Source organism: Bacillus rossius, unplaced genomic scaffold (assembly GCF_032445375.1).
Source record: "Bacillus rossius redtenbacheri isolate Brsri unplaced genomic scaffold, Brsri_v3 Brsri_v3_scf416, whole genome shotgun sequence".
Taxonomy (NCBI): domain Eukaryota; kingdom Metazoa; phylum Arthropoda; class Insecta; order Phasmatodea; family Bacillidae; genus Bacillus; species Bacillus rossius.
Genome location: NW_026962608.1, coordinates 15,001 through 23,749, shown reverse-complemented (window position 1 = coordinate 23,749; position 8,749 = coordinate 15,001). Strand labels below are relative to the sequence as shown.

Below are 8,749 nucleotides of genomic sequence, written 5' to 3'. Positions count from 1 at the left end.
AATTCTGGCTGCGACCGAGGCCTCTGCGGCCGAGGAAATGGTCATTGGTAATTTTACATGTTAAATTAACATGTGTTTTAACACAGGCTGGGAGATGCAGGCATTCTGGACTTAGAAAAATTTCGAGCAGGGGCCCGAGAAATTCTCCCGGCGACCGAGGCCTCCGCGGCCGGGAGAACTCTCGAAAACCACCTCGTTCGTGGTTGTTTGCCGTGCGGGGCGAATCGGGAAATCTAGCAAATAGCTGAAGACATTCTCCCGGCGATGGAGGCCTCGGCGGCCGGGAAAAACGCCCGCGCTCGGGCGTTGCGCGCCCCCTTGGCAAGGCCCATTTTGGGTTATATAGGGGGTAGTGGTGTCCCGAGGGGAAAAAATTAACATGTTAAATACTGCTCCCAGGCAATTGTAAAATGTCTCGGCGACGGAAGGCACCACTACCCGGCATATTTACGCCCCTCGGACTCCGTGCGCCAGCCTGTAATAGCGAATCGGGACTTAGAAAAAAAATTCGAGCAGGGAGCCAGAACATTTTCCCGGCGATCGAGGCCTCCGCGGCCGAGGAATTTGTCATTGGTGATTTTGCATGTTAAATTAACATGTGTATTAACACAGGCTTGGAGAAGCAAGCCTGCGGGACTCTGCAATACATTGAGCGGGCAGCCAGAAAATTCTGGCGGCGACCGAGGCCTCCGCGGCCGGGGAAATAATCCTCTGTAATTTTACATGTTAAATTAACATGTGTATTAACACAGGCTTGGAGAAGCAAGCCTGCGGGACGCTGCAATACATTGAGCGGGGAGCCAGAAATTTCTGGCGGCGACCGAGGCCTCTGCGGCCGGGATAATAATCCTTGGTAATTTTACATGTTAAATTAACATGTGTATTAACACAGGCTGGAGAGAACTAGGCATTCTAGACTTTGAAAAATTTCGAGCAGGGGCCGGAGAAATTCTCCCGGCGACCGAGGCCTCCGCGGCCGGGAGAACTCTCGGCGCTCGGGCTCCGCGTCTACCCATGGGGAGCGGGAAGCCAGAAAATTCTGGCGGCGACCGAGGCCTCCGCGGCCGAGGAAATGGTCCTTGGTGATTTTACATGTTAAATTAACATGTGTATTAACACAGGCTGGGAAAAGCAAGCCTGCGGGACTCTGCAATATATTGAGCGGGGAGCCAGAAAATTCTGGCGGCGACCGAGGCCTCCACGGCCGGGGAAATAATCCTCGGTAATTTAACATGTTAAATTAACATGTGTATTAACACAGGCTTGGAGAAGCATGCCTGCGGGACTCTGCAATACATTGAGCGGGGAGCCAGAAAATTCTGGCGGCGACCGAGGCCTCTGCGGCCGAGGAAATGGTCATTGGTAATTTTACATGTTAAATTAACATGTGTATTAACACAGGCTGGGAAAAGCAAGCCTGCGGGACTCTGCAATATATTGAGCGGGGAGCCAGAAAATTCTGGCGGCGACCGAGGCCTCCACGGCCGGGGAAATAATCCTCGGTAATTTAACATGTTAAATTAACATGTGTATTAACACAGGCTGGGAGAAGCAGGCATTCTGGACTTTGAAAAATTTCGAGCAGGGGCCGGAGAAATTCTCCCGGCGACCGAGGCCTCCGCGGCCGGGAGAACACTCGGCGCTCGGGCTCCGCGTGTACCCGCGGCAAGGCCCATGTTGGGTTATATAGGGGGTAGTGGTGTCCCGAGGGGGAAAAAATTAACATGTTAAATACAGCTTCCAGGCAATAGAAAAATGTCTCGGCGACGGAAGGCACCACTACCCGGCGAATTCCCGCCCCTCTGACTCCGTGCGCCAGCCTGTAATAGCGAATCGGGACTTAGAAAAAATTCGAGCAGGGAGCCAGACAATTCTGTCGGCGACCGAGGCCTCCGTGGCCGGGGAAATAATCCTCGGTAATTTTACATGTTAAATTAACATGTGTATTAACACAGGCTTGGAGAACCAAGCCTGCGGGACTCTGCAATACATTGAGCGGGGAGCCAGAAAATTCTGGCGGCGACCGAGGCCTCCGCGGCCGGGGAAATAATCCTCGGTAATTTTACATGTTAAATTAACATGTGTATTAACACAGGCTTGGAGAACCAAGCCTGCGGGACTCTGCAATACATTGAGAGGTGAGCCAGAAAATTCTGGCGGCGACCGAGGCCTCCGCGGCCGAGGAAATGGTCCTCGGTGATTTTACATGTTAAATTAACATGTGTATTAACACAGGCTGGGAGAAGCAAGCCTGCGGGACTCTGCAATATATTGAGCGGGGAGCCAGAAAATTCTGGCGGCGACCGAGGCCTCCACGGCCGGGGAAATAATCCTCGATAATTTAACATGTTAAATTAACATGTGTATTAACACAGGCTGGGAGAAGCAGGCATTCTGGACTTTGAAAAATTTCGAGCAGGGGCCGGAGAAATTCTCCCGGCGACCGAGGCCTCCGCGGCCGGGAGAACTTCGGCGCTCGGGCTCTGCGTGTACCCACCGCAAGGCCTATTTTGGGTTTTATAGGGGGTAGTGGTGTCTCTGGAGGGAAAAAATACACGGTAAATATTGCAGCCAGAGCCTATGGCAATCTGTTGGCGACCGAGGCCTCCACACCCCGGCAAATTTTCGGCTCTCGGACTGTGTGTATTCCACTGGAGACAGGCCTGCGGGACTCTGTAATATATTGAGCCGGGAGCCAGAAAATTCTGGCGGCGACCGAGGCCTCCGCGGCCGAGGAAAAGGTCATTGGTAAAATTACATGTTAAATTAACATGTGTATTAACACAGGCTGGGAGAAGCAGGCATTCTGGACTTAGAAAAATTTCGAGCAGGGGCCCGAGAAATTCTCCCGGCTACGAGGCCTCCGCGGCCGGGAGAACTCTCGGCGCTCGGGCTCCGCGTCTACACATGGGGAGCGGGCAGCCAGAAAATTCTGGCGGCGACCGAGGCCTCCGCGGCCGAGGAAATGGTCCTTGGTGATTTTACATGTTAAATTAACATGTGTATTAACACAGGCTGGGAGAAGCAAGCCTGCGGGTCGCTGCAATATATTGAGCGGGGAGCCAGAAATTTCTGGCGGCGACCGAGGCCTCCGCGGCCGGGGAAATAATCCTCGGTAATTTTACATGTTAAATTAACATGTGTATTAACACAGGCTTGGAGAAGCAAGCATGCGGGACTCTGCAATATATTGAGCAGGGAGCCAGAAAATTCTGGCTGCGACCGAGGCCTCTGCGGCCGAGGAAATGGTCATTGGTAATTTTACATGTTAAATTAACATGTGTTTTAACACAGGCTGGGAGATGCAGGCATTCTGGACTTAGAAAAATTTCGAGCAGGGGCCAGGGAAATTCTCCCTGCGACCGAGGCCTCCGCGGCCGGGAGAACTCTCGAAAACCACCTCGTTCGTGGTTGTTTGTCGTGCGGGGCGAATCGGGAAATCTAGCAAATAGCTGAAGACATTCTCCCGGCGATGGAGGTCTCGGCGGCCGGGAAAAACGCCCGCGCTCGGGCGTTGCGCGCCCCCTTGGCAAGGCCCATTTTGCGTTATATAGGGGGTAGTGGTGTCACGAGGGGAAAAAATTAACATGTTAAATACTGCTCCCAGGCAATTGTAAAATGTCTCGGCGACGGAAGGCACCACTACCCGGCATATTTACGCCCCTCGGACTCCGTGCGCCAGCCTGTAATAGCGAATCGGGACTTAGAAAAAAAATTCGAGCAGGGAGCCAGAACATTTTCCCGGCGATCGAGGCCTCCGCGGCCGAGGAATTTGTCATTGGTGATTTTGCATGTTAAATTAACATGTGTATTAACACAGGCTTGGAGAAGCAAGCCTGCGGGACTCTGCAATACATTGAGCGGGCAGCCAGAAAATTCTGGCGGCGACCGAGGCCTCCGCGGCCGGGGAAATAATCCTCTGTAATTTTACATGTTAAATTAACATGTGTATTAACACAGGCTTGGAGAAGCAAGCCTGCGGGACTCTGCAATACATTGAGCGGGGAGCCAGAAATTTCTGGCGGCGACCGAGGCCTCTGCGGCCGGGATAATAATCCTTGGTAATTTTACATGTTAAATTAACATGTGTATTAACACAGGCTGGGAGAACTAGGCATTCTGGACTTTGAAAAATTTCGAGCAGGGGCCGGAGAAATTCTCCCGGCGACCGAGGCCTCCGCGGCCGGGAGAACTCTCGGCGCTCGGGCTCCGCGTCTACCCATGGGGAGCGGGCAGCCAGAAAATTCTGGCGGCGACCGAGGCCTCCGCGGCCGAGGAAAAGGTCATTGGTAATATTACATGTTAAATTAACATGTGTATTAACACATGCTGGGAGAAGCAGGCATTCTGGACTTTGAAAAATTTCGAGCAGGGGCCGGAGAAATTCTCCCGGCGACCGAGGCCTCCGCGGCCGGGAGAACTCTCGGCGCTTGGGCAGCGCGTCTACCCATGGGGAGCGGGCAGCCAGAAAATTCTGGCGGTGACCGAGGCCTCCGCGGCCGAGGAAATGGTCCTTGGTGATTTTACATGTTAAATTAACATGTGTATTAACACAGGCTGGGAGAAGCAGGCATTCTGGACTTAGAAAAATTTCGAGCAGGGGCCGTTGAAATTCTCCCGGCGACCGAGGCCTCCGCGGCCGGGAGAACTCTCGGCGCTCGGGCTCCGCGTGTACACGCGTCAAGGCCCATTTTGGGTTATATAGGGTGTAGTGGTGTCTCTGGAGGGAAAAAATACACGGTAAATATTGCAGCCAGAGCCTATGGCAATCTGTTGGCGACCGAGGCCTCCACACCCCGGCAAATTTTCGGCTCTCGGACTGTGTGTATTCCACTGGAGACAGGCCTGCGGGACTGTGCAGTATATTGAGCGGGGAGCCAGGAAAATCTCCCGGCGACCGAGGCCTCCGCGGCCGAGGAAATGGTAATTGGTGGTTTTGCATGTAAAATTAACATGTGTATTAACACAAGCTGGGATGAGAGGAATTTGGCGGCGACCGAGGCCTCCTCACCCCGGCAAAATATCAGCTACCGGGCTCTGCATATTCCTACAGAAGCAGGCCTGCAGGACTCTGCAATATATTGAGCGGGAACCAGAAAATTCTGGCGGCGACCGAGGCCTCCGCGGCCGAGGAAAATTGTCATTGGTGGTTTGCATGTAAAATTAACATGTGTATTAACACAAGCTGTGACCAGAGGAATTTGGCGGCGACCGGGGCCTCCACACCCCGGCAAAATATCAGCTACCGGGCTCTGCTTATTCACATTCAAGCAGGCATTAGGGACTCTGAAAAGTTTCGGGCGGGGAGCCAGAAAATTCTCCCGGCCACAGAGCCCTCCCTCCCGAGAGTCTGTGTAAATGCCTGTTATACAGGCCCCATGAATTCCAGCCTTATAGGTTATTTTAAGTCTCCGTTCGTGGTTGTTCGTAAACAACTGCGATTCGGGATTTTGACCTATTTCCTATGATCATGTTCCCGGAAGTTAGCCAGCCTCTTTCAGTCAAAATCTCATATTTTGGGTACCTTTGTGAACCCATCGATAGGCCCATTTTGGGTATATTAGGGGGACATGCAATCGGGAAAAATTGGAATTATTTGCAATATGGAAAGAATATGTACATAAATGAAAAGGGAGTCCCCCCGAGTTTTCTCGCCCTATATATATTGCAAAAATATCCAATTAATTATTGTGGAACCTGTAGCACCTTTCTATGAAGCAGAATTAACATTACAGAACGGTTTGAATGCTACCACCTCAGTTTCTCTACAATGCATTGGATTTCAAAGAGGTGAATTACTGTGGATGGTACTGTTGTATGGCTAACAAATCGTCTGGGAAACAATGCAGAATTAAATTAAGAAGGTTGTATGTTTTCTGTTACATGGTGGAGGTGCCCTCTAGTACACAGTAAAATGTTTTGTGGACTGCAGCTCCTTGAGGAATTAATTCAGTATGGGTCTTGTAGTGGTCTGAAAGTGGATGATGAAAAAGAATGTATAATGGTATTCAGAGCACCTCGCGGTGAAGCGGACATGCTACCTCAAAATGCTTGATTGATTCATGCCCAGTTCCCCCAAGAAGCGGTACATTGAAAAAATTGATTTACTTTGTGGATGATACTAGCAAATACTATCCGCTGGGGGAAGTAAGCAGAAATTTGGTGGTCGTATGTTTGTTACATGGTAGAGGTGCTTTCTAGTACACAATGAAATGCTTGGTGTACCGCTGCTCCTTGAAGAATTAATTCCATATGGGTCTAGCCGTGGTCTTAACTGTGAACACGAAGAACTATCTAAAGTGGCCTATCTGTCTGAACTGCAATACACAAGCTGCGAGCCAATGCTATACCTTTCTCAGGTAACGAGCTCTTGTGCGGCGATTCGATTGGATGCGAAATGGTGGGGAACGCGTGTCCGGTCGTCTTAACCAAGTAATGGTTCCCCTCTGTTAACAATGAAATGTTTGATGGATCGCAGCTCCCTGAGAGACAAGTTTCAAAGGGGTTAGTCGCGGTCTTCAATCCTGGCCAAGGTGCAGTCACCATCTATAAGAGATACCTGCTTTACTGAAGGGTAGCAAGAGTTCCCTTGCCCGCATGTTGCTCCGTGGGGGTATATCAGTATAAAGGTAGAAGAAGCCATGATCGGAGCTTCGGTGGATGAGATTGGCGGAGAAGACATGTTCTTGTCTATCTGGTAGATCAGGGGGGTGGCAGCTGATCCGGAGAAAGCAAGCGGACTCCCGATGTTCCGTCGACTCCCAATGTACACTTGAAACATGCACATTTGGGTGGCGAGGGGGCGTTGTGGCCATCCGAAAACATGTCTTCATCTCTCTTATTGGTGGACCGCTGCTCCTTGAAGAATTAATTCCATATGGGTCTAGTCTTGGTGATAACTGTGAACACTAAGAACTATCTAAAGTGGCCTATCTGTCTGAACTGCAATACACTAGCTGCGAGCCAATGCTATACCTTTCTTAGGTAACGAGCTCTTGTGCGGCAATTCGATTGGATGCGAAATGGTGGGGAACGCGTGTCCTATCGTCTTAACCAAGTAATGGTTCCCCTCTGTTAACAATGAAATGTTTGATGGATCGCAGCTCCCTGAGAGACAAGTTTCAAAGGGGTTAGTCGCGGTCTTCAATCCTGGCCAAGGTGCAGTCACCATCTATAAGAGATACCTGCTTTACTGAAGGGTAGCAAGAGTTCCCTTGCCCGCATGTTGCTCCGTGGGGGTATATCAGTATAAAGGTAGAAGAAGCCATGATCGGAGCTTCGGTGGATGAGATTGGTGGAGAAGACATGTTCTTGTCTATCTGGTAGATCAGGGGGGTGGCAGCTGATCCGGAGAAAGCAAGCGGACTCCCGATGTTCCGTCGACTCCCAATGTACACTTAAAACATGCACATTTGGGTGGCGAGGGGGCGTTGTGGCCATCCGAAAACATGTCTTCATCTCTCTTATTGGTGGACCGCTGCTCCTTGAAGAATTAAATCCATATGGGTCTAGTCTTGGTGATAACTGTGAACACTAAGAACTATCTAAAGTGGCCTATCTGTCTGAACTGCAATACACTAGCTGCGAGCCAATGCTATACCTTTCTCAGGTAACGAGCTCTTGTGCGGCAATTCGATTGGATGCGAAATGGTGGGGAACGCGTGTCCTATCGTCTTAACCAAGTAATGGTTCCCCTCTGTTAACAATGAAATGTTTGATGGATCGCAGCTCCCTGAGAGACAAGTTTCAAAGGGGTTAGTCGCGGTCTTCAGCCCTGGCCAAAGGTGTTTAGAAATGAATACTTTTCGGACCAGTGGGCAAATTAGTTCACAGCGAGCCCACGGGCCAACGGTCTGCTCCCGCAGTGGGCCGCGCCCGAATGTGGGCACCGATCATATAATTTGAAATCCACTCGCCAAGTACCATGCGAGTTTCTAAGAGCGCGATATATTCGCCAGTGAAAGCCTTGGAAGTTTGGCCTCGCCTACTCCCTAGGAAAATTAATTAGAGATGGAAGGAAAGACTTTGCAATTGCAAAGCGGGTGTCGATATTGGGAAGTCGCCCCCGTACTTGTTGATACAGAAGGAAAAAAAAATGTACATCATAAGATTCGGACCCGGTGCTCTGCGGACCCGGGAGGTTCCTCCGAACGAAAAAAAAAGCTGCTAGCAGCTCCCTGGTTGATCCTGCCAGTAGTCATATGCTTGTCTCAAAGATTAAGCCATGCATGTCTAAGTGCAAGCCAAAATAAGGTGAAACCGCGAATGGCTCATTAAATCAGTTATGGTTCCTTAGATCGTACCACATGACTTGGATAACTGTGGTAATTCTAGAGCTAATACATGCTGAACTGAGTCCCGACCAGAAATGGGAGGGATGCTTTTATTAGATCAAAACCAATCGGCGTGGCTCGTCTGCGTCCGTTTGCTTTGGTGACTCTGGATAACTTTGTGCTGATCGCACGGTCTCCGTACCGGCGACGCATCTTTCAAATGTCTGCCTTATCAACTGTCGATGGTAGGTTCTGCGCCTACCATGGTTGTAACGGGTAACGGGGAATCAGGGTTCGATTCCGGAGAGGGAGCCTGAGAAACGGCTACCACATCCAAGGAAGGCAGCAGGCGCGCAAATTACCCACTCCCGGCACGGGGAGGTAGTGACGAAAAATAACGATACGGGACTCATCCGAGGCCCCGTAATCGGAATGAGAACACTTTAAACCCTTTAACGAGTATCCATTGGAGGGCA

The 8,749-nt window shown here is 50.6% G+C and overlaps 1 non-coding gene across 1 annotated transcript in view; it reads left to right on the top strand.

Annotated features, from left to right (window-relative positions):
- Positions 1–8,174: 8,174 nt before the first annotated feature.
- LOC134544506 (small subunit ribosomal RNA) overlaps positions 8,175–8,749 on the top strand; it is a 1,989-nt gene continuing 1,414 nt past the window's right edge. Inside the window, exon 1 of the ribosomal RNA XR_010077829.1 lies at positions 8,175–8,749. This exon is cut by the window's right edge and continues 1,414 nt beyond it. This is a non-coding gene — a ribosomal RNA (small subunit ribosomal RNA).